Here is a 24,239-nt window from a genome sequence, read left to right on the forward strand (position 1 = left end):
TTAATATTTGGATCGGGTCGGGTATCCACAAATATTTAATTTGATATCCGAACCCGACCGCTTATATCTATATTTATCCATATAATACTATCCAGTTTAACCGAATCAAAATCAAAATTTAATAAACCGAATCCGTAATTGTTTACTCAGATTTGGCGAATTTGGTTGGTTTAATTATTTCTACTCATCCCTTGAGTTAGGAGATGGATATAGGAAAGCGTAAAGATAAATTTATATATATTTAGATAAATAAATTTGTATTTCTTTTAGTAAATTTAAAAGGTAAAGTATATAGAATTGTAAATAAGTTTTATAAAAGTTAATAAAAATTTGACTCATGTGTTAAATAAAATAAACTGTAAAAACAGATAAATTAGAAAGTTATTAAAATATTCTTTATAAAAAAAAGTAAATGATTTTGTAATTTGATGTTATAAAAATAAAAATACTTAATTAAGAATTAAAAAATATTTAAAATTATATAAAATTTTAAAATAAAAAATTATGAATGTAAAAAAAATTATACAATTAAATTTAAAAAAAATTAAACAATTAAATTTTAAACAAAAGCTATATAAAGTTATAAAGAAAAAAAAAACACACACTACAATGCATATCTTCATCACCACCACCACCTACATGTGCACCACTACAACCTACCCCTTCCTCGCCCACCATATCTTCTCCACCTTCCATGGATGAACTCAACAATTCCTCCATGCAGCTACAACCTACTACCTACCTGTGGAGTTCTTCTAATTTGAATGATAAATACATTACATCAAAATAGCTTTCTCATATTCTTTTTAGTACGTATAAAATAATATTATACTTCTCTCGTAGACTTCTAAATTGGTAGTACTGGGTTTCTAAACTGTTATCCGACTCTGTTATCTCCTTGAGATTCAGGAATTAAAGTCAGATTATTCTTTTTACGTCAAAATGAAGTTTCACATTAATACTTGGATATCGGTTACATCATGTCTCCCAAGAATTGGTTCAACTTAAAAACAACAATTTTGTAAACACTTTGCTTTTGCAAAAGAATCCTAAAAAATTTTGTAGTTATCTAACTATTACACTTTTAAATCTTCCAACTTAATCAATGATACAAAGAGGCACGTAAATGGCCACGGTTTAAACTAGAGGCCTAACAAAACAGATCAGCTACTCTAACAAAACAGATCAGCTACGGCATTAGCAACGTCTTATATTTGTAATCGGCTTGCACCTAGAGAAAACAAAATTAAAACATCATACAATATAAGTATAGCAGTATTCCACAAAATACACAAAATAAGAAAAAGCTACGTTAGTATCAATTTGAACTCAGACATCCAAGGAAGGATAGAAGCTGCAGTAGTTCTCAAGCCTGGCGAAGGCGAAAACTCTTTGGCGGCCACTGCGAATGTTTAGAGAAACAAGCCTTTGGATTTATCATCATTGTCGATTATCACACATTCATGTCATTAACTTAATGCTGCATAATACACTTAAATAGGTTCCAAACAAAATTTTATTTATAATTTTAATAAACTATTTAAATATGTTGTTGTTTCTGTAACAGAGTAAAAATACTTTGCAAGACATAATCAAACTCTCAGACATCCAAGGAAGGATAAAAGCAGCATTAGCTCTCAAGCCTGGCGAAGGCGAAAGCTCTTGGGCGGCCACTGCGAATGTTTAGAGAAACAAGCCTTTGGATTTATCATCATCGAGTTGCGGAAGCAATATAGAATACTACAAACCAACAATATACACTGAAAATGACAATTTCAATAAATAAAATACTAAAAAAATACTACTAAATAATTGAGCACAATCCATAAAATCAAGAAACATAAATCCTCAGACATCCAAGGAAGGATAAAAGCAGCACAAGCTCTCAAGCCTGGCGAAGGCGAAAGCTCTTAGGCGGCCACTGCGAATGTTTAGAGAAACAAGCCTTAGAATTTGTCATCATCGAATCAATAGAAAATTGCAGAAAAACTAGGTTTTCAACACACCACAAATCATTCATGTAATCATAACATATAATACTTATTACCAGAGAACAATCATCAAATACAATTAAGCAATCGCTGTGAGGTCTCAGACATCCAAGGAAGGATAAAAGCAGCATTAGCTCTCAAGCCTGGCGAAGGCGAAAGCTCTTAGGCGGCCACTGCGAATGTTTAGAGAAACAAGCCTTGTTTGGAATCAACACAGACAATTCATAACATAGCTATATTTGCAACAGGATAGAATGCAATGATTAAAATTGGAATTTACAGTACATGATTTTCATCATAACAGATTAATATTCCATCCTATAATGATCAGCAAAAAACAAATGAAAAAAGCTGACAAAGTGAAAGGGATGGATGACTTGAATGTTAGGGACGTGTTCATCCCTAAAGCACTCGTATGCACTGCTAAAGGGGTAGACGAAATGTCCCACAAAGTCAAACAACAATAACCTAAGTAATAACATAGTCTAAAGCCGAAAAAATAAGACTTTAAGAGTAATGAATAGAAGGGTCATCAGATAGGAGCGAAAGACTAAAACTAAATATAATCACAGATTAATCATCTGAACTATGCTTATGATCATCATATGACCCTTCCAACATAATTATAACAGACAAACTCAATCCAAAGAAAAGAGTTTAGACAACAGATGAAAAAAATTAACTACAAAATTCATGCAAATAACTAATAAACTACAGAAAAATGAAGACCTCAGAAGGAAGGCAGTAGTGATTGCATAATCATGATAGATTATTCATTACTATTTCACCAATTCATTCATCATTGGCAATGCAAAACAGAAAACTTAATAAACTAACATATAACTAAAATATCACCAGCTAGACTTAACAAAAACACAACCACTCAAAAAATATATAAACCATTGATAGAACAAATGTTCATAGTTGGCCTCATAGAGAAGATTAGTTTGATCCACACGGAGTAGTTCAGACATATGCTTGTCTATTATTGGTAATTTAATCATAGGCCCATTGAAGAGTACAAATCTTTCTACTGCCTACAATAACAAACATTGAAGAACAATTAAAAAATTAAAACAAAGACAGACGCAATAATCAATCAAAAACACAATAGAGAAAAAGAAATGGACAAAGAAGGGAAGGCAGTAGTGATTGCATAATCATGAATGAAAGATCATTCATTACTATTCACCGACTCATTCACCATTGACAATGCAAAACAGGGAACTTAAAAGATTCATAAAATAATATCTTACTAAAATATCACCAGCTAGACTAAGTTTAACAAAAACATAATCACTCGCAGAAAAAAAAAAAAACATTCATAGTTGACCTCATAGATAAGATTAGTTTGATCCACACGGAGTAGTTCAGACATATGCTTGTCTATTATTTGTAATATAATCATAGGTCGATCAGAGAGTACAAATCTTGCTACTGACCACAATAACAAGCATGGATGAACAACTGAAAAAAAAAAAAAAACAGATAGAAACATTAATCAATTAAAAATTCAATGAAGAAAAAGAAATGAACAAAGAAAGGACTCAGAATATGGGTGGTGATATAGCAGGATGGTCGGCAAGGCCTATGAGGCCGATTACGACGAACGAGACCTTATCACAGAATCATCACAGTCCACTTTGATTTAATTTCAACACACACTTCAACAATCGATCATAATAATCAGAAATGAAAACAAAAAAGGTTGAAACAATTGAAACAAGATGGAATCTCATGAACTACAGTGTATAGGAAACCCTAGCCTCTGGATCTGGATGAAGAGAGGAGGGGCGTAGAGAGTGTTTATAAAGGGGAAGGGGATTTGCTAACTAGGGTTTTGTGTGAGTAGATTTCTCTAGAATGTGCGGAGGATGCGCTCTCCTTAACCTGCGCCGCCAAATAATAACCTAACTAAAGCAAATTACTCGGGATGTTAAACATTTTAGCAAAGATGCCAAAAAAATGGAAAATTAATTTTGTTTCTGCACCCATTCTTGATTAAATAATGTCGATTAGTAGTTAGTTTATAAATATTATATATATATATATATATAATCTATATTTTAATACTAGAATATAAAATTTACAATAAAAAGGACTGACATAGAAAAATAAAATATAAACAAAATATGAGGATAAAAGACAAATAAGTTAACAAAAGAATTAGCATCACCAAATAGAAATAAAAATAACTATACTATATATATATATATATATATATATATATATATATATATATATATATTATGAAGTTATTTTATAATGAAAGTATATTCCTGTACAAATTATTTTTTTCTCTCATCAACAATATTTTAATATTATAATATAAAATTTACAATAAAAAATTCCTGGTATAAAAGATTAAAATAAAAAATATATAAAAACGAAAGACAAAATAAACTAGCATAAAAAATAGTACCACCTAAGTTAAAATAATAAAATAATAATATATATATATATATATATATATATATATATATATATACCGTATATTATAAAGAAATTATTTTACAACAATAATTTTAATTGTATAAAATGAGAAATATTTATAATTTTTTTTAAATTGACAACCTTTGTGGTAAATTTTTTATTATAACTTAAAAAGAATATAAAAGATAAAATAGGAAATGTACATCAAACGTAAAAAATGTATATATTGTTATTCATTATTATATATATATATATATATATATATATATATATATATATATATATATATATATAACAAATTAATGTTATAAGAAGAGGTATTGTTATATAAAATTAAATATTGAAAACACTACTAATTTAATCTTATTTCAAATTTATTAGATTTATACAGTAAATGAAAATAATAATTTGTATATTGGAGAAAATTATTTATATGTTATTATAGATAAACAATCATATTTTATTATATTGTAAAGCATGGTACATCGGAAAAAGACCTCTATACGTCTTGCATAAAAAAACCCACCTAAATCCACATCTAAATTAAATATTGAAAACACTACTAATTTAATCTTATTTCAAATTTATTAGATTTATACAGTAAATGAAAATAATAATTTGTATATACAAATTGGAGAAAATTATTTATATGTTATTATAGATAAACAATCATATTTTATTATATTATAATTAAAGTGTATAAAGAAAGTATCTTAAATCAATCCTTGAATATGAAGAATTTGATTATACATCTGAATAATAGGGATATGAGTAATCCAGATCTAATTATATCCCTAAATCGTAAGAATCTGATTACATTAAGGATTTTTGTTATATTTCCTAAATTATTTTCCAATCTTGTTTGTAATTTATTAGGTAAGTTTAATTATATTTAAAGTACGTGATAAAGTTATACATTTTTAATTTAGTCTGGAATAAAATTTTATGATCTAAGTATTACAAATTTTCAAATCATAAAAAAATAATTTATCATCCTTTTTTCACTCTCCTAATTTTACTTTACACATCAATATTTTATTTTATAAAATATGACAGTTACAAATTTAGCTTTGTAAAAAAATTGAAAAAATTTGAAAAATTGTAGCATTCTATTTTAATTGAATAAAAACACTAAAATGAGATATTATAGGTTTGATAATTCAAAATGGTTAACATAATGGTTAATAGGGTTGGGCAAAGTTACTGTAACTGTACTAAACTACAGTTAACTGTACTGTAAAAAATTGAAAATAACTAAACTACTTATATAGTTAACTGAACTGAATCATAAATCAGTTCAGTTTCAAAAAACTGCACTATTATTAGTTAATTAGACACTGAACTAAACTGAATTCCATCTATAATTTTTTCAAGTTTTCTTCGTTCGTGTTTGTGTTCTGTTTCTAGCTAGGTAACGAAACACTAAATTCCTGCGCTTCTTTCACCACCACTGTTGAGACAGAGCTTTTCATTGCCTTCCTTGTTGTTTGTTGTCGTCGAGACATACTTCTATTAGGTTTTCTTCCTAACCTTGCCATCTTTAATTTCACTATTGCTGAGCATCAATTGGTATTTTTCAAACCCTAACCTTAACATTCGATAATTCTCTTATCCATTTCATATATGTGTATTTATTTTGTCATGGGAATTGTTTAAGAGGGAATGGGTAGTATTTAGTTTTGTAATATATGTGTATTTATTTTGTCATGAATTTGCTAGATTCGAATAAATGTAACTGCAACTCCAAAAAACTATTTGGTTATGTTACTGTATGATGGCTATTTTTTTGTGTTTGGGTTTGGGCTTTTGTTCATGGTTGAGTAATTTTCATTTCAGGCTTTTATGTTTGGTGCGGGGTTTGTTGAGAGCAAAGGAGGAGTAGGATCAATCAAAAATTGAAGGTTTTGCAAAATCTAATTCCAAATTCCAACAAGGTTCTCTGGTTTCTTCGCTTGATTAGCTAACCCAACTCCTAAAAAGGTGTCTCGAAAGGTATATTGTTGACATATTTCTTGTTTATTGTTTGATTAATATTTTCTAGAATGCTCTTGCAGGGATATTGGTTGTAGTGTTTGTCATGTTCTGTTGCTCCCATTCCTTCTACATTAAGCATTTCATTTGTTGTTAATTGTATCATAGATTTTGTGCTATGTTGAAAGTTTCTGTAATATTGAAAACTAAGACACAAGTAGTAGTTATATGTAGTTAACTTAAATTCTTAGTAGGACGGATTTGTGAAGAAGCATTAGAAATTCAAATCTTTAGCTTAGGATTAGATGCAAGGCAAAAATTATATAATTCAATGTTTAATAGTTGTTTAGGCTGTTGTAACTTTCAGTACTGTTTATTAGTGTGCAGTATGATTAACAATAAGGACTTAATTTGTCAAAGACTAACTACTCTGTAAGCTTAACTATTAGTGTACGTGTGGCATATAGAATACATGTACATATGAGAAATTCTTTCATTCAATTTATAATAGGTTTATGATTTTTCTAGTTATATATTATTCCTTCATTCGGATGTGAGAAATTCTAACAGTAAACAAGTTCATATAAAATCATAAGATCACTTTTTAGTCAAACCTTAAAAGTTAAAACCATCATTATCCAAAACCTTTAAACAATTCTTTTCACTTACACATTAATCATATTCATTTTTGTTCAATATAAAACTTTTAACTCATTAAATTTCTAACACCACATCTAAAAATCATCCAAAACCATAAAACCTTTTACTTTTGCTCTTGTATGTAGAATCTAACTATTTGTAAAGCTTTCATGGATATCATATTTATAAGCTATTGTGTTGAATTGATTGAGATGATTTTTTTAATATTTTGTCTGTGTATTGTTGTCAGAAGCTTACAATTAAATATTCTATGCTGTCGCAACCGGAATCGCGACGGGAAGGCGAACCGAAAAAGAAAAACGGATTTAAAAGAGATTTGGGAGTCGCCACCATAGTTATTCTGGAAAACTATGGAAAACCATAAAAATAAGACAAGTCTGCGAAAAACCAGATTTTGGATCCGGGAGTCGGTTACGCGTAGGGAAGGTGTTAGCACCCTACAGCGCCCGCCCAAGGGCGGTACCATTAATTAAGAATGCAAAGTTGATGTGATTTTCAAAATGTTAATTTTCCCCAAAAATAATGAGACGAAAATGCTAAAAGAAACAAAATATTTTTTTAATTTTTTTTGGGCCCGACAAGGATTGACCTTGGTCCTACGTATTCTCATTTAAAGTGAGAAATCAGGGTTACGTAGTTCTTTAGCGAAACGATTTGGAAAACAATTGAGAAAATGATTTGATTTTTTTTGAGGTGAACCTGACAAGGACTGGCCTTGCTCCTACGTATCTCACGGTGGAGAATCAAGGATCACGTAGTTCTTAGAAAGATATTTGTTGGAAAATGTTGATATTTTGTATTTTTGAAATTTATATTTTTTGGTATTTTTGAATTACTTGAAAGTATGTGTCACACGACGCGAGCGGTCGGACAGACACGAAAAAGAAAGAAAAACTATTTTTGTATTTTTGAAAATGAGTGTCACGCGGTGCGAGCGACCGGACAGACACGATAAAGTGAAAGAGAATATTTTATTTTTTTGATTTTTTTCTATTTTTTTGCATTTTTTTATAATTTTCAAATATTCAGTTTTTTTAGGAATAGGAAAAAATAAAATAAAAAAACGAAAATAAATAAATAATAAAAAATAAAAAAAAATAAATAAATAAATAAACAAAAAGAAATAATTTAATTAAGAAGGATGAAAGTGGAAAACAAAATATGGGGGTACATGAGTGATTAATGGGAGGTACATGAAGTAAATCAGGTGTATACAATAAAAATGGGAGTGCAAATAAAAAAAACAATAGAACACAAATGGGTGGTGAAATTAGTGAACATAGGGGTGCGACAGGTAGCAAACCAATCCAAAAAAAGGGGGGGTGTGATGCTAGCAAATAACAGGGGTGCACAGAGAGAAAGAGAAAAAAAAAAAAAAACACAACAGGAACAAAACAAGATAATGGAGGTGCAGAGATAAAAAAAAAGGGGGTGTAGGGAATAAGGGGTGTGAAAATCAAAAGCGGGGTGCAGGAGGCGAAACTGACCAAGCCCTAAACGAAACCTAATTAATCTAACCTAAGTATTCATTAATCAGGAGCCCTCTCTCTCTTTCTCTCACGTCCGCACGGGTCACTGCCCACCAAACGCACACTCTCACCTCCGCTCCACCCATTCCGGCGGGCCAGGAACGCCGGCGACGCTAATCGACGCCGGGGCGTCGTCCTCCCTTCCGGTGGCTCAACCACCTTGCTTTCACTCACGCACCAGCACGCAACCCCGAGAGATCGACGACGACGCAGCGCCTGCGACCTCCTCCGCGAACGCCGCCACCGTCGCGACCGACGTGCGCCGCCTACGGCGCCCACTCCCCCCTCTGCGCAAGGATTTCTTCCCGGTCGAAGCTCCGCGCGTTCGTCCGCAGCCAGCCACCGTGATTGGGTTCGAATCTGCCTCGCGGCCAGCGCGACCACACCCCGCCGTTCAGGGCTCCGAATCGCCGGCGGCGAGGCCGCCGGCGAGGGCTTATACTCCCCCGTTTATCTGTGTGCTATGATTGGACGTGGCCGATTGGGGAAGATGAAACAGGAATACTGGCACTGGAATGGGGGTTACGGGATGGGGTTATGGCTTTCTGGTTCTGTGCTCTTTCATTTTTGGTTTTCTTCTGTGCAGATTTGAGAGGAAGACGGTGATGGGTATGCGTGGTAATGGGGGAAAATGGTTTTGAGATTGGATGAGGAGTATGAATGGAGGTGTTCTAATGGCCGAATGGGTATGATTCTGGTTGTATGTTTGTGTGTTCCGTTTGCAAGGTGGAATGGTGCCGTGGTGTTGAGGTGGTTCCTGTCTCTTGGACTTTTATGCAGGTAAACGATGAAGATGAGAGTGTAGGTAGAAGGGTGGATTTGGAGTGTTGTACTGTTTTGTTTGCTGTGTACGCAGATTCGAATGAGCTGGAGGCCAGTGTGGGCGTGTGAATCCGATGGTGATGGAAAGAATGAGGAAGAAAGGTTTGGCGTGGGACGAATGGAGGGAAACCGTGGGTTTCGGGTTCGGTTGGGGCTTGGGTAGTGGAATGAATGTAGTGCGAAAATTAACGGTGGCTGTGGATCACATTTTTTATCACTGAGCCCATACTACAACTCATAACTTGCGCAATATCATCATCAACAACAAACAAAGCGCGACAAATATCGTAAACACAACAATTCAAGGATTATCAGATAGTCTTGCATTGATCCAAGCATTCAAGAATATCGATGCTTACCTCGCAGCCTCCTCGTCGTTAGATGGTTCAATTCCTCTCTTGTTGTTACTTCTGTTCCCCTCCCCTTCTTTGTTGCTCTCGTTCTGAACTATGTGTTCCCCGCCAAATTTTTTTTCTCTCCCTTGCTTATGTGTGGGAAGTTGTATTTTTAGCCATGCCATGCTCAGACTGTCTCCTCTGGTTGCTGCCACCATGACATACCAATCCCAACCTTTCTTCCTCTGCTGTCCAAAAACCCCCCCAACAACTCTGGCCATATTTTGCATGGTAGAGTCAAGTCAAATGACTCCCATTATTATTATTTTTTTTATTTCATATATATTTTTCATATTTTTTTATTTATTATATTTTTTTTTAAGAGCAGAAAAACAAAATGGTGTGAAAATAAAAATAAAATGGAAATTAAAATTAAAAAAAAAAAATAAAATAACATAAGATAAAATAAAACAAGATAAAATAAATAAAATAGATAAATAAAAAGCAAGATAAAATAAAAATTAAAATTAAAAACAAAAACAAATAAATAAATAAAAGAAAAGGAATATATATGTACATTCAAATTAATGCTGATTGATTTTTTTTGTGATGTGTTTTTTTCTAACTATTATTAAAGTCAAAATTTTATTTCTTATCCGGACGAAATTGGGTGTTGACAGCTGCCCCTCTTTACTTAGATTTTATTAGATAATATGAAATTGTGACATTTTCAAATTATCGCAATAAAAGATAAGTAAAGATAAAGACACTAATTTTGTCCGGATTTTCAAAAGGAAAAAGATGAGTAAGAATCGATTCAGACGGGTCTGACGACCAATTCCGTAAAGAGGGTCATGATATGGCAAGTAAAAACAAGACTCAACCACTCCATAGGAGAGGGTATTAACGTGACAAAAATCAACGACCATTCCATTGGAGAGGGCCTTGATGTGACAAAGAAATTAATGACCATTCCATCGGAGAGGGCCTTGATATGAAGAAGGAAATCAATGACCATTCCATCGGAGAGGGCCTTGATGTAAAGAAAGAAAATCAATGACCATTCCATTGGAGAGGGCCTTGATGTGACAAAAGAAAACAATGACCATTCCATTGGAGAGGGTCTTGCTGTAAACTTAAGAAAATCAATGACCATTCCATCGGAGAGGGCCTTGATGTAAACATAAGGATATCAATAACCATTCCATTGGAGAGGGCCTTGATGTAAAGAAAGAAAATCAATGACCATTCCATCGGAGAGGGCCTTGATGTAAAGGAATCGATGACCAGTCCCATGGAGAGGGTCTCGATGCAACAAAGAGAATCAATGACCATTCCTAAGGAGAGGGCCTTGATGTAAGAAATCGATGACCATTGCCTTGCAGAGGGTCTCGATGCAACCAAGAAATCAATGACCATTGCTTTGCAGAGGGCCTTGATGTGAAGGAATCGACGACCAGTCCTACGGAGAGGGTCTCAATGTGACAAAGAGAATCAATGACCATTCCAAAGGAGAGGGTCTTGATGTAAAGAAATCGATGACCATTGCCTCGCAGAGGGCCTCGATGCAACCAAGAAAACAATGACCATTGCCTTGCAGAGGGTCTTGATGAAAGGAGGATCTGGATTTGACCAATCCCAAGGAGAGGGTCGTTGTCTAAAAGGAGAACATGGACCTGACCATTCCTAAGGAGAGGGTCATTGTTTGAAAGGAGCACACAAGAGTTGACCATTCCTAAGGAGAGGGTCGCGATGAAAGGAGGATCCGGATTTGACCAATCCCAAGGAGAGGGTCATTGTCCGAAGGGAGAAACCTGAGGTTTGATTTTGATGTATCGACAAACAACACATGAATGTTTAACATTGGTGAAACCTGTACAAAATAATTGTACTGATTGATTTTTTTTAAATTTTCTCTTTTGAGCGATTTTCTTTTTTAATCGACTTTCATCGATTTTTATGATGTATGATGGATGATGTGATATGATGAGACTGTATGATAGTGATGAAACATGATGAAAAGAATTTTTTTTTTGCATTTTTTTTTTAACATTTTTCATTATTATATATATTTTTTTATTTATGATTTATGATTTGTTTTTGCCAGAAAAACTGGACTTAGGAGACTAGGCGAGCTGGGCTTTGTGGGCCAGATAACTTGGGCTTTGTGGGCCAGATAACTTGGGCTTTGAGGTGAGGTGAGATAGGCTTAGCGGGCCAAGTAAGATGGGCTTTGTGGGCCAGTGCGAAACTGGGCTTGTTGGACCAATACGGAATTGGGTTTAGTGGGCCAGTACAGAACTGGGCTTGGTGGGCTAATACGGAATTGGGCTTCGTGGGCCAGTGCAGAACTGGGCTCGTCGGGCCAATACGAAATTGGGCTTTGTGGCCAGGCAAAGTTGGGCTTGGGGGGCCAGTGCGAAACTGGGCTTGGTGGGCCAATACGGAACTGGGCTTGGTGGCCAGTACGGAACTGGGCTTGGTGGGCCAATACGAAACTGGGCTTGGTGGCCAGTACGGAACTGGGCTTGGTGGCCAGTACGGAACTGGGCTTGGTGGGCCAATACGGAATTGGGCTTGGTGGCCAGTACGGAACTGGGCTTGGTGGGCCAATACGGAATTGGGCTTGGTGGCCAGTACGGAACTGGGCTTGGTGGGCCAATACGGAACTGGGCTTGGTTGGCCAGTATGAAACTGGGCTTGGTGGGCCAATACGGAACTGGGCTTGGTGGGCTAGTACGGAACTAGGCTTGGTTGGCCAGTATGAAACTGGGCTTGGTGGGCCAATATGGAACTGGGCTTGGTGGCCAATACGAAACTGGGCTTGGTGGCCAGTACGAAACTGGGCTTGGTGGGCCAATACGAAACTGGGCTTGGTGGCCAGTACGGAACTGGGCTTGGTGGCCAGTACGGAACTGGGCTTGGTGGGCCAATACGAAACTGGGCTTGGTGGCCAATACGAAACTGGGCTTGGTGGCCAGTACGGAACTGGGCTTGGTGGCCAGTACGAAACTGGGCTTGTTGGGCCAATACAAAAATTGGGCTTGGTGGGCCAATACGGAATTGGGCTTGGTGGGCCAATACGAAACTGGGCTTGGTGGGCCAGACAAAACTGGGCTTGATAGGCCAATACGAAATTGGGCTTGGTGGGCCAATACGAAATTGGGCTTGGTGGCCAGTACGAAACTGGGCTTGGTGGGCCAGACAAAACTGGGCTTGGTGGGCCAGACAAGGCTGGGCTTAGAATATGTATATATAGGTCATTCATATGAATGAAGAGGACCGCTAATCCAAGAAGTGTCAAGAGGATGATTCTGGTAAATTGGTTCCTTCAGAAGAGACAATGGTTTGAAGAAGTATGATGCATGACAATGCTCACTTGTGTTATGATCTCAAGATTTTTGCTTTTTGTATCTGGTGTCAAACATGGCATGATGATATGACACGCGAATGATTTTGCATGATGGAAAGCATGTTTTCTCACTTAAAGTACAAGGATCAAAACATTGTTATAGAGATCAAGATCCTGAAATGCATGATGAAAAACTTGTTATGCTCTGTAATTTTTTTGAAGTTTTTTTTTTTTCTAGAGTCAATTGTTCTCTTTGTAATCATCAAACTCGTTGTTTTTTTTTTTTTTTATGCTTTTGAAATTGAGGAATGTCACAAACTTCAAGGTTTAATGTTCAAGATGATAATACACATGACTTTCTCTCTTGCGACATCCTGCATGCTTGCTTGAATTCACAGACAGGTGAAAAACGGGGATATTTGGAAGGGTTTTGAGGAAATCGGGACAACAATGTCGACACGTCTTTCATCACACACTCCTTTAAAGGGGATGTAATCTGTGAATTCAGGATGAAAAACACAAGAGACCCAAAAATTGCCCCAGTTGTGGTATAGAGGAAAAAGGGGCATGAGGATATGGATCAATGAATGTTATGGCGAGATGCTTATGTGAAACTCGCAAAGCTGCCCCAGTTTTGGTATACACAAAAGATTTTGATCAACCAATGAGTTTTGTTTCACTAGATGGGGATTTATGAGCATTGGGCTGAGAAATTCTTGTGAGACCCACAAAACTGCCTCAGTTTTGGTGTTTGGAGAAGAATTTGAATGAACAAAGGGTGTTATTTCAAAAGAGGTTAGTGGAAATGGAAAGGATTGGGTGAAAAGGATCGCCCTAGTTGGTTTATTTTTTCTTTTACTTGCCTTCGGTCAGATAATAGGGTGTTCCCTTCTTCATGAGACATTATTTTTCTTTCATTTTTTCTTTTGAAATTAATTCTTTGGTCTGATCAGTTTGCTGAGAAACTCTGCTTTTTATCATTTTATTTGAAGCATCATCTAAACAACATGCATAAAATTTCCAAGGGTTTAGGAGGGGTTGGATGAGATGACGAGGACCGACTAGGGAGCTGACCCAGTTTGATTTGGTCTTAGGGCACCAAGTATGTTTGGGCTTGCCCCAGCTATTGATGACATGAAGAAAATGATATAGACTTCAAAAGTTGGCCCAACTTGAGAGTATGGATTGGCTTCAGGGTACCAAATGTGTTTGACTTTCCCATTTATTGATGAAAGGGTTAGACAAATTAAGAGGACTTCAAAAATTTCTCTGATTTGAGGACCTGGATTGACACACAAATTGTGTTTGATCTGCCCCAGTTATAGTAAGGCATGAAGAGGTTGAAATGTGGTAGGGACTCTAGACGTTGCCCCTAGTGTAACCATGATGGTTAGGGTGAAATTGCCCTATCTTGGGATAAATGACAAGTCATATGAATGGTGAAATGAAGCAACTGTCTAGTTTGGATTTTAGAGAAAAAGGTTGCACAATTGTATGAAATTGTTGGACAAGTTTGGGCTGAGAGTAGAGGATATGGTAGGAAATGAAGATGAAATCCATGAAGTGGGTGAGAACGAAACAACGAAGGAGGATGCCCCTTATCTAATTGATTAACCAGGCTTATTTTAAGGAGCTTTAGGCACATGCGAATGAAAAACTGTCTGAATCACTGAAAGCAAATCTCAAAACCTATTTTTTCAATTTTTATTTTTCCCTTTTTTTTTTGATTAGGGACAAACCTTTCAGCACGTCAAAATGATTTCCATGACTTAAACTTTTTGAAAGGTACCGACAATCAGTCTTGGATCTGTGTGGGCTTTATTATGCTTGTATCGTGGTCAAGGCTAAGGGTATGAAAGCAAATGTGGATAGTAAAAACTCCAAAAGATGTGATGGTATCTTGGAAGAATGATCTTTGAATAATGTTGCATCATAAATTCATTTGCCTCTTATGTGTTCACCATTTCTCTTTTTTTTTGTTTTTTTTTCTCTAGACATCGATAATCTTTTCTTTTTTTCTTCTTGATGTAACCAAATCATCATCATCATTTTTTTTGTCTTTTTCAAATTTTTTTTTGATTCTGATGGATTTTTTATTGGTGAACCGTCTGTCAAACAAGAGTGCAAACCATCAATGTGAGGTGACCCTTGTTCAAGGTAATTTGAAAGAAAAATATTTGCCCTTTTAAGTCTCAAAGGGGTAACAAAGGATCACATTTTGTGTTTTATGATAAAGAAACATGGCCACACATCATTTCCAAAATATGATTATTTTCTCTTTCAAGAAATTTTAACTCAAGAGAAAAAAAAATTGGTTCATGTTAAAGTTCGTCCCTTGCTTTTATTCTTTTTTTTTTGCCTAAACCACCATTTCAGGTTTTCAGTCTAGCAGACATTTTTTTTATTTTCAAGCTAAGAGATTTGCTCGCAGTCTATCCAGGCCGGTGTGCCCCTTTTATGTTGATCCTCCATGAAATTCAAAATGGGTTTATGGTGAAAATGTAATGAAAAAAAGGATGAGTTTGAAAATCTCATGTTATGCAGATTAGACAAATGCTTCAAAAGATATGATATCAAATATTATCTATTCATTCAATCTACTGATTTGACCAAAGCATGTTTTTTTCTTTTTTTCTTTTTTTTCTAAAACTGCCTTTTTTGGTTTTTGAATCTAGCAAACTTTATTTTCTTTTCTCATTTTCCTTTTTTTTTTTAATGAAATTTTTTTGTCTCGATGGATTCAAGGACCACCCAACAAGTGTAGACAAGGATGAACTTAGAAAGTTTACCAACTCTAAGGGTTTATGTTTATCAACTCGGGTAATGTCAATGTTGATAGGACAAATCCTTCATTGTAGGGAAGCCGAAGGATGGACTGTTTCAAACCATGCGCACACGAACATCTCAAAAGAAAAAGTCAAGTCGTTATTCTTGATTAAACATTTGACCCCGGAAAAGTGCGACACCCCATTATTCTTTTTTTTTTTTCAAGAAGTGAACTTGATGATTTGCGAGAAAAATAAGTGACTCAAAATGTGACAACCCTTTCTTATTTCCTTCCTCTCTTTTGCAGAGTCGGTTTATTCATATGAGGTGAGATGCATGATATGGATTAAAAAACTATGTACATGCCACTATGACTAAAAACAACAATTGCAACGCAAGTTTGTGCCCAAGAGGCACCTACTCACTTGTATGTCGATGCGATTAAAGAGTACCATGCATGATATGCAACTAATTGAAAAGCCTACATGAGATGTAATGCATATGCCTCAAGAGGCATTTATTCCCATGATATGATGATGAAATGTGATACAATCATTTGAAAACATCATGCATGATATGCAGAGTGACATAATGAAATGCATGAATGCAGAGTGACATAATGAAATGCATATTTTTGCCTCAAAAGGCGCTTGTTTTCATGAGATGTGATGTATGATATAAAAATGCTATGCGTGATTGTGCCTCAATAGGCACTTATTCACATGTACATTATGCACACCACAAGATGATGATTAAAGCAAGCAATCTCCCTTTGTGCTCAATAGAGGTTTGGCGCTTAAGGTCTAGGGTGAAGTACATGCGCTCACCGGGATGGTTCCCTAAACTTAAGGATCAAGGTCCCTAGAGCTATGACCCACTTCATGATATTTCCCACAATAGTTGGTATACAACAAAGAGTGAGAGTACCAAGGAAACAAGCAAACTCTAGTTGGGGTTCTCACAATGACCACTTGGGAAGTTCATCCACCGTGGCACTGCTACACAATCCCCTCTAATTCTAAGTTAAACAGACCCGGGTATAGGGCCCCACTCATGTAATGCGCAATGTGTGTGTGTGAAGGGAGAATGATGCATACCCAAACCCCCATCTGCAAAACAACCAGAAAATTTCCCAGGCAGATATAGAACAATTCCAAAATATATATCAAAATAGGCAAAGTAATTCACACCCAATTAATCCAAGAAGCAAATATATACAAGCACATATAAAGACAATAATACACAAATAAAAGAAAAAGGGAAAGAAAACATTAGGAAAAATCACATCAAGTTCGCATTTCTAATTAAATGGCTTGACTCTCTAGCACTCCCCAGTGGAGTCGCCAGCTGTCGCAACCGGAATCGCGACGGGAAGGCGAACCGAAAAAGAAAAACGGATTTAAAAGAGATTTGGGAGTCGCCACCATAGTTATTCTGGAAAACTATGGAAAACCATAAAAATAAGACAAGTCTGCGAAAAACCAGATTTTGGATCCGGGAGTCGGTTACGCGTAGGGAAGGTGTTAGCACCCTACAGCGCCCGCCCAAGGGCGGTACCATTAATTAAGAATGCAAAGTTGATGTGATTTTCAAAATGTTAATTTTCCCCAAAAATAATGAGACGAAAATGCTAAAAGAAACAAAATATTTTTTTAATTTTTTTTGGGCCCGACAAGGATTGACCTTGGTCCTACGTATTCTCATTTAAAGTGAGAAATCAGGGTTACGTAGTTCTTTAGCGAAACGATTTGGAAAACAATTGAGAAAATGATTTGATTTTTTTTGAGGTGAACCTGACAAGGACTGGCCTTGCTCCTACGTATCTCACGGTGGAGAATCAAGGATCACGTAGTTCTTAGAAAGATATTTGTTGGAAAATGTTGATATTTTGTATTTTTGAAATTTATATTTTTTGGTATTTTTGAATTACTTGAAAGTATGTGTCACACGACGCGAGCGGTCGGACAGACACGAAAAAGAAAGAAAAACTATTTTTGTATTTTTGAAAATGAGTGTCACGCGGTGCGAGCGACCGGACAGACACGATAAAGTGAAAGAGAATATTTTATTTTTTTGATTTTTTTCTATTTTTTTGCATTTTTTTATAATTTTCAAATATTCAGTTTTTTTAGGAATAGGAAAAAATAAAATAAAAAAACGAAAATAAATAAATAATAAAAAATAAAAAAAATAAATAAATAAATAAACAAAAAGAAATAATTTAATTAAGAAGGATGAAAGTGGAAAACAAAATATGGGGGTACATGAGTGATTAATGGGAGGTACATGAAGTAAATCAGGTGTATACAATAAAAATGGGAGTGCAAATAAAAAAAACAATAGAACACAAATGGGTGGTGAAATTAGTGAACATAGGGGTGCGACAGGTAGCAAACCAATCCAAAAAAAGGGGGGGTGTGATGCTAGCAAATAACAGGGGTGCACAGAGAGAAAGAGAAAAAAAAAAAAAAACACAACAGGAACAAAACAAGATAATGGAGGTGCAGAGATAAAAAAAAGGGGGTGTAGGGAATAAGGGGTGTGAAAATCAAAAGCGGGGTGCAGGAGGCGAAACTGACCAAGCCCTAAACGAAACCTAATTAATCTAACCTAAGTATTCATTAATCAGGAGCCCTCTCTCTCTTTCTCTCACGTCCGCACGGGTCACTGCCCACCAAACGCACACTCTCACCTCCGCTCCACCCATTCCGGCGGGCCAGGAACGCCGGCGACGCTAATCGACGCCGGGGCGTCGTCCTCCCTTCCGGTGGCTCAACCACCTTGCTTTCACTCACGCACCAGCACGCAACCCCGAGAGATCGACGACGACGCAGCGCCTGCGACCTCCTCCGCGAACGCCGCCACCGTCGCGACCGACGTGCGCCGCCTACGGCGCCCACTCCCCCCTCTGCGCAAGGATTTCTTCCCGGTCGAAGCTCCGCGCGTTCGTCCGCAGCCAGCCACCGTGATTGGGTTCGAATCTGCCTCGCGGCCAGCGCGACCACACCCCGCCGTTCAGGGCTCCGAATCGCCGGCGGCGAGGCCGCCGGCGAGGGCTTATACTCCCCCGTTTATCTGTGTGCTATGATTGGACGTGGCCGATTGGGGAAGATGAAACAGGAATACTGGCACTGGAATGGGGGTTACGGGATGGGGTTATGGCTTTCTGGTTCTGTGCTCTTTCATTTTTGGTTTTCTTCTGTGCAGATTTGAGAGGAAGACGGTGATGGGTATGCGTGGTAATGGGGGAAAATGGTTTTGAGATTGGATGAGGAGTATGAATGGAGGTGTTCTAATGGCCGAATGGGTATGATTCTGGTTGTATGTTTGTGTGTTCCGTTTGCAAGGTGGAATGGTGCCGTGGTGTTGAGGTGGTTCCTGTCTCTTGGACTTTTATGCAGGTAAACGATGAAGATGAGAGTGTAGGTAGAAGGGTGGATTTGGAGTGTTGTACTGTTTTGTTTGCTGTGTACGCAGATTCGAATGAGCTGGAGGCCAGTGTGGGCGTGTGAATCCGATGGTGATGGAAAGAATGAGGAAGAAAGGTTTGGCGTGGGACGAATGGAGGGAAACCGTGGGTTTCGGGTTCGGTTGGGGCTTGGGTAGTGGAATGAATGTAGTGCGAAAATTAACGGTGGCTGTGGATCACATTTTTTATCACTGAGCCCATACTACAACTCATAACTTGCGCAATATCATCATCAACAACAAACAAAGCGCGACAAATATCGTAAACACAACAATTCAAGGATTATCAGATAGTCTTGCATTGATCCAAGCATTCAAGAATATCGATGCTTACCTCGCAGCCTCCTCGTCGTTAGATGGTTCAATTCCTCTCTTGTTGTTACTTCTGTTCCCCTCCCCTTCTTTGTTGCTCTCGTTCTGAACTATGTGTTCCCCGCCAAATTTTTTTTCTCTCCCTTGCTTATGTGTGGGAAGTTGTATTTTTAGCCATGCCATGCTCAGACTGTCTCCTCTGGTTGCTGCCACCATGACATACCAATCCCAACCTTTCTTCCTCTGCTGTCCAAAAACCCCCCCCAACAACTCTGGCCATATTTTGCATGGTAGAGTCAAGTCAAATGACTCCCATTATTATTATTTTTTTTATTTCATATATATTTTTCATATTTTTTTATTTATTATATTTTTTTTTAAGAGCAGAAAAACAAAATGGTGTGAAAATAAAAATAAAATGGAAATTAAAATTAAAAAAAAAAAATAAAATAACATAAGATAAAATAAAACAAGATAAAATAAATAAAATAGATAAATAAAAAGCAAGATAAAATAAAAATTAAAATTAAAAACAAAAACAAATAAATAAATAAAAGAAAAGGAATATATATGTACATTCAAATTAATGCTGATTGATTTTTTTTGTGATGTGTTTTTTTCTAACTATTATTAAAGTCAAAATTTTATTTCTTATCCGGACGAAATTGGGTGTTGACATATGCATATTGTAGGCATTGATTGAGAATATAAGAACTCAACATGATGATGAAACTGCTACTGTCTTAAGTGTAGTATTGGAGGCAACAAAAATTGTAGAGATAAAAGCGAAATTGGAGAATTCAGGTGAACCAAATTCCTTGCTTTATGATTGGGTTTTTTTCCCTTGTAGATATGTTGGATCATGTAGCTTGTTCCATTGATTCTCTCTCCCTTGTTCTCTGTCTTATTCTTTTGTTAAGAAGGATTCCATACTTTTGCTCTTGCTTAATGCAAACCAATAATTTTTTTTCATTCAACCATAAATCAAAAAGGTCATGATATGAGAAAGAATGTTGCAGGCGGTACATCCGTCTTCCCCAAGCTTTTAAACCCCAGAATTTACAACATACAACTTCTACTAGAATCAAAGTCTTTAAATTAATTCTTTTAATCATAGTAGCATTGTTTTTTATTTGTAGCAGGGTAAGACTATCATCTTCTAGCTTTAGAGGTTCCCAAACCCTCATTAATTATCACACGGATCAGATGGATTTTACATTGCCAGAAACTGTCGAAACTCTCACACCAACTACTTCTAGGATTGATCTTTTACCTCCTTGTATGGCTACATCGTCAACTGAGCATAGTAAAGGTCGGTCAGATGTGTGGGGGCATTTTACCAAACAAAAACCTTATTCTGAGAAGAAGGCTAAGTGCAATTACTGTGGTGATTTGATTAAATATTTGGCTGGAACAAGTGGGATGAGGAATCATTTGATAAGATGCAAGGAAAATCCTAATAGAGAAGCATTCAAAAGGCAAAAATTGTCATCAACTACAGAAGGGGCTAGTGTTGGCCCTTCACCAACTATTTCTAAGTTTGACCAGAATGCATCTCGAATGAAGTTGGTGAAGATGTTTGTAAAATCTGAGCTTCCTTTTCGATTTGTGGAAGATGAAGACTTCCGTGACTTTGTACGGTCCTTGCAACCACGATTTGAGGTCCCATCCCGCACTACATTAAGGCGTGAAATGTGGCAATTATATGAAGAGGAAAGTCAGTTTTTATCCCCTACGGAAAAGGTTCTTTCACCTATCACGAAAGCTCAGATCTGGCGCGGGCGGACGTGGACATCGAGGTAGTCATTTAGAGCATATTTGATCAGTCAGAAGGGAGAAGACTAAATAAGATGGGAGTTAGCCGAGTGCTAAATCGACCAATTTCATCGGTTTGAATCGGTCAACACTTCCACCATTTGCTTTATAGATGATTTTACGCACCGGATACTTTTATAAACAAAGTTGAAAATTTTTCTATCAAAGCAGTGTGGGAGGGTTTGCTTAACTACAGACACATGGACTTCAATCCAAAACCTAAACTACAGGAGTTTAACAGCTCACTTTATTAATGATGATTGGAAGCTTCATAAGAAAATTTTGAATTTTTCTCAAACAACAGGTCATTCAGGGGAGCTCATTGCTAAACATGTTGAGGCTTGTTTGAATAATTGGGAGTTGAAGCGAGTCCTTAGTGTCATTGTGGATAATGCTACAACAAATGATGTTGGGGTCCAATACCTCAAAAGAAGGGTGTTATCATGGAATTGTCTTGTCTTAAAGGGAGAATATGTTCATATTTGTTGTTATGCACATATATTAAGTTTGATTGTGAAGGATGGGTTAAAAGAGATAAAGGATTCAATTTCAAAAATTCGAAGTGCAGTTAAATATGTGAAATCTTCTGCAGCTAGATTTGCTAGATTCAAGGCTTGTGTTGAATAAGAGGGAATTTCTTATAAAGGTCTTGTTTGCCTTGATGTTGAAACCAGATGGAATTCAACTTATCTAATGTTAGAGGCAAGCTTGAAGTACAAAGATGCATTTGTCTTGCTAGATATGCAAGATAAGAAATTTGGTGCTGAAATGGCCAAAAGTAGTGGTGTGCCATTAGAAGAGGATTGGGAATATGCGAGGTCTGTTCTACCATTCTTAAAGATGTTTTATGACTCTACCATGCGCATTTCTGGTTCTTCTTATGTCACTAGTCATATGTATATGAAGGAAGTGTTTGGAATTGGTAAAAAGATTCGACAATATTCTGAGAGTAGTGATGTGAGCATAAGATCGATGGCAATGAGGATGAAAGGTAAGTATGACAAATATTGGGGAAATCCCAATGGAATTAATATACTGTTATTGATTGTTGTTGTGCTTGACCCTAGGAGTAAGTTGGATTTTGTTAATTACTTCATTGACTATATATTTGAATCTAGCATGGCCAGTGGATTGAAATCAAAATTATTGTCACCTTTAAAAGCACTTTATGATCAATATCAAGGGATTGAGGAGCCAACAAGAATCGCAACTAGATGATGAAGATGATGATCCTCATGGCATGAGTTTCTACCTAAGAGCTACAGGACGTAGATTTGATTATATATCAAAGCTTGATAAATATTTGAGAGAGGATCCTGAACCTTATACAAAATCAGTTGAGCTTGATGTTTTACATTGGTGGAAGGTCAACTCAACTAGATTTCCTATCCTTGCAAACATGGCTCGAGAGGTGTTAGCCATTCTTATCTCTGCCGTAACATCAAAGTGTGCATTCAGTACAGGAGGAAGGGTGGTTAGTCCTTATCGGTGTTGTCTAACGCCTAAAATAGTGGAAGTACTTGTTTGCACACAAGATTGGTTAAGAGGAACACCTTTTTCGATACTTTTTGATGAGGATCCTAAAGAGCTTGATGAATTTGAGCAAGGTGAGTTTATATGAAAACTTTATATCTTTTGATGTATTAAGATGTATAAATATTTTGATTTTGGTGTATTGAAGTATGAGGCTTATTTCAAGTATTATTTCCTAAGCACTTTCAAATTATAAACTTTATATTATTATTGCGTATTACAATCATATGTAATTAGTGCAATTCGGTTCAAAATAATGCAATTCAGTTCAAAAACAGTGCAATTCAATTCAAAATCAATGCAATTCGATTCAAAAATAGTACAATTCGGTTAAAAAATAGTGAAGTTTACTCAAAATTAGTGCAATTTGATTCAAAAATGGTTCAAAAATAGTGTAGTTAAGTTAAAAATTAGTGCAGTTCAATTCAAGAATAGTGCAGTTCAGTAAAAAATAGTGCAGTTCAGTTCTTATATAGTGCAGTTCATAAAACAGTTCAGTTTATAACAATTCAGTACAGTTCATATTATAGTGCAATGCAGTTCAATACAGTGCAGTTCAGTCCAGTTTATTTTTCAGAAAAACAGTTTAGTTCAGTTCGTCTGAACTGTTTTTTAGTTCAGTGCAGTTCATACGAACTGTTTTTTAGTTCAGTGCAGTTTTTGGTAGTTCAGTTCAGTACAATTATTTTTGCCCAGCCCTAATGGTTAACATATAATTTAATTACAGTTATCCCAAAAGAAATAACCATACATGAACAAAAGAATATTTGTTATCATATAACTCAAATTATTGCAAATTTTACTATTACTTATTGTGGTGCATTCACTCCTGCACAATTCCCTGCTCACAAACAATGAATGGTGATCATTGCAAAAGAAGAAAATACATAAACAACACAACAAATAAGGGTAAGCAAATACTTACTTTAAAGATACATGATTTAACTTCATACTAAAACATGCATTTCCTAACATTTCACATCATATCTTTCAGATAAAATATATGACAAATTTGGGATAACGAAGGATCACATGCAACCGAGGTATACCCAAAAAATCAAAAGAATTTATATTTGACTTCCTAAAATGAGAAAATAAGAGAACTTACTCTAATCACAATTTCATTCAGGTAGATTTGTAAAGCTCCTTGTGGTAATTTCGATAATAGCACTAACATAAAAAAGACATATTACATATGTGATTTTACGTCTGACCCACTAGAATTAGACATAAAAAATGATCGGTGGAAAAC

At 36.0% G+C, this 24,239-nt stretch overlaps 1 long non-coding RNA gene and 8 other non-coding genes across 10 annotated transcripts; all 9 read right to left on the bottom strand.

Moving 5' to 3' along the window:
- Nucleotides 1-1,050: 1,050 nt before the first annotated feature.
- On the bottom strand, nucleotides 1,051-3,878 carry LOC114178522. Of its 2 annotated transcripts, XR_003603333.1 has the most exons (3): nucleotides 3,738-3,877; nucleotides 3,325-3,458; nucleotides 1,051-3,028 (listed from the first exon to the last, which is right to left on the bottom strand). It is a non-coding gene; the product is annotated as an uncharacterized LOC114178522 (long non-coding RNA). The 2 variants fall into 2 exon arrangements; XR_003603332.1 differs by having other exon boundaries at nucleotides 1,051-3,458; nucleotides 3,738-3,878.
- Nucleotides 1,326-1,449, bottom strand: LOC114180024. Its single transcript, XR_003603601.1, has one exon. It is a non-coding gene; the product is annotated as a small nucleolar RNA SNORD14 (small nucleolar RNA).
- On the bottom strand, nucleotides 1,597-1,720 carry LOC114180021. The gene has a single exon (XR_003603598.1). It is a non-coding gene; the product is annotated as a small nucleolar RNA SNORD14 (small nucleolar RNA).
- On the bottom strand, nucleotides 1,845-1,968 carry LOC114180022. Its single transcript, XR_003603599.1, has one exon. It is a non-coding gene; the product is annotated as a small nucleolar RNA SNORD14 (small nucleolar RNA).
- LOC114180023 lies at nucleotides 2,088-2,211 on the bottom strand. The gene has a single exon (XR_003603600.1). It is a non-coding gene; the product is annotated as a small nucleolar RNA SNORD14 (small nucleolar RNA).
- LOC114179989 lies at nucleotides 2,298-2,402 on the bottom strand. Its single transcript, XR_003603569.1, has one exon. It is a non-coding gene; the product is annotated as a small nucleolar RNA snoR99 (small nucleolar RNA).
- Nucleotides 2,516-2,605, bottom strand: LOC114180061. The gene has a single exon (XR_003603636.1). It is a non-coding gene; the product is annotated as a small nucleolar RNA snR60/Z15/Z230/Z193/J17 (small nucleolar RNA).
- Nucleotides 2,718-2,799, bottom strand: LOC114179988. The gene has a single exon (XR_003603568.1). It is a non-coding gene; the product is annotated as a small nucleolar RNA U83 (small nucleolar RNA).
- Nucleotides 3,535-3,631, bottom strand: LOC114180064. The gene has a single exon (XR_003603638.1). It is a non-coding gene; the product is annotated as a small nucleolar RNA Z43 (small nucleolar RNA).
- Nucleotides 3,879-24,239: the final 20,361 nt, after the last annotated feature.

Source organism: Vigna unguiculata, chromosome 3 (assembly GCF_004118075.2).
Source record: "Vigna unguiculata cultivar IT97K-499-35 chromosome 3, ASM411807v1, whole genome shotgun sequence".
NCBI lineage: Eukaryota > Viridiplantae > Streptophyta > Magnoliopsida > Fabales > Fabaceae > Vigna > Vigna unguiculata.